Source organism: Haematobia irritans, chromosome 3 (assembly GCF_050003625.1).
Source record: "Haematobia irritans isolate KBUSLIRL chromosome 3, ASM5000362v1, whole genome shotgun sequence".
NCBI lineage: Eukaryota > Metazoa > Arthropoda > Insecta > Diptera > Muscidae > Haematobia > Haematobia irritans.
Window position 1 is genome coordinate 44,160,514 of NC_134399.1, and position 1,848 is coordinate 44,162,361.

The 1,848-nt window shown below is 31.3% G+C and overlaps 1 long non-coding RNA gene across 1 annotated transcript; it reads right to left on the minus strand.

Moving 5' to 3' along the window:
* Window positions 1-983: 983 nt before the first annotated feature.
* LOC142229413 (uncharacterized) lies at window positions 984-1,387 on the minus strand. The gene is made up of 2 exons (XR_012720400.1): window positions 1,261-1,387; window positions 984-1,193 (listed from the first exon to the last, which is right to left on the minus strand). It is a non-coding gene; the product is annotated as an uncharacterized LOC142229413 (long non-coding RNA).
* Window positions 1,388-1,848: the final 461 nt, after the last annotated feature.

Sequence of the window (1,848 nt, forward strand, 5' to 3'; positions counted from 1 at the left end):
TGGTAAGTGTATTAAAATTTGGTGGTATAAGATATACACATATATGCATACATATAACTTAAGAAATTTAAACAATTTTCTGAAATAAATCTGATACAAAAGCCGACGTTATCACATAATCAGAAACGACTATCCAATCAAGCAAAACCAAAACCCATTGATAAACTATCAATTACAAGCCACAAATGGTCAAAACTCTCAGACTAGGTCATTCGCCAGGTTTGTAGACTCACAAAATAGGAAAGAAAAATAACAGCTATCCTGTTCTCCATGAACTATTGTATTGAAAAAATTAACCGTCGACTTGATTTACACGCTGAACTAAATGAAAAATTGATAGATAAATTAAATGCTATAATTATCAACTCCAAAACCAGTGTTGCCAGGTGATTTTGGATTCTTCCCCCCAAATCTTAAGAAAAAAACCCCTAAATTGGTCTAAGCTTTTTTCAAAAACCCCCAAAAAAATTTCAGAATATAAAAGTACAAAAAGTGGTCCCAAAATTACGTGAAAAAATCCTGTAGTGATACACTTTAAAAATTAAATTTAACACAAATATATATCCTGAAAGAAGAGTTCTTTCCTGAGAAACGAAATTTTAGAAAAACTAAGTTTTCTTTTGATGCTAATTTTTTTTTCGTTTGAAGTAAATAAAAAATAAAATTTGCTATTTAAGAAAATACTTTAAAACAAAAGAGATTTTCGTTTGTTTAAAATTTCATCCCTGAGGAAATTATTTTTTCTATGGATGCAATCCCTGCCAACATTTTTTGAAACGTCGAAAACAATCATATACGACATCAAAAACTCGTCGGAAAAGCGCCGTCACTATTGAGAAGTTGTACCACGCCAAGTTACTTCGAAAAAGTTGCTCATCAGTGCAATTATTAGGTGTCTATTTAGATCAATTTCGAAGGACGCCAATAAGAACCCCTGCAAACGATCAGAAAAAGTGCATTTTAAGGTAACTGTAGAAGAATCATTGTGGTCAAGTAAAACACGATTGTGTAGATGTTTATTGATTTGATTAAACATTTATAATTTCTTATAAATATAACATTTTTCGGTTTATCTCATCACATTTAACATAATTTTTTGCATTAATAAAAGAATGATGTTGAGTTTCAAGTGGCAAATTACATATTGCAGCGTCTATCAGCCAGTTTGTTTATTTTCGATGGAGACAGCGTGCCTGGAAAAATATTTGAAAAACGATCACTTTATTCTATTTGGAAAGTCGAAAATTGTTCACCATATACCTTTCACAATTTTAAGCGTAATATCTATGTTTTCAGCACTTTATTTTCGTTTTTATTTAAATAAAATATAACAAGCTGGTTGCGCTTGGCGTTTCACAAAAAATAAAATGGCTCTTCTAACAGTAGTGATGGCAAAATATTTTCATGTACATTTAGTACTTTTTGATATGCTTCCCCCATGACAGTTCGCGATGGTGGTGGTGAAATTTACGAGTCTGTGGTAGCGATGAGGATGAAATGGAACTTTGAAATGCTGGCAGGGATAATACAATATGTATATCAATTTAAAAAGTGGCCTTACTCTTAGAAAGCTTTCAGCTGCTAAGTTAAAATACGATTGTTTTTAATTTTGTCAAATATTAAAAATGCCCTTTCAACAGAAGAGTTTAAAAAAGATAACGAATATAATGCTATTGGATACTTGTTTGTATTTAGGATCTTCTTGTTGACTTTCCGCATCTTTTTTCTCATAACTCATGCTAGAATTGTTCCGAATTTGCTTGAGCATTGCTCCACTTTATAAGGTCTGAAATAATTTTTTACCCCCAAAAATCCCCCCAAATAAATTTTACCCATAAAAATCCCCCT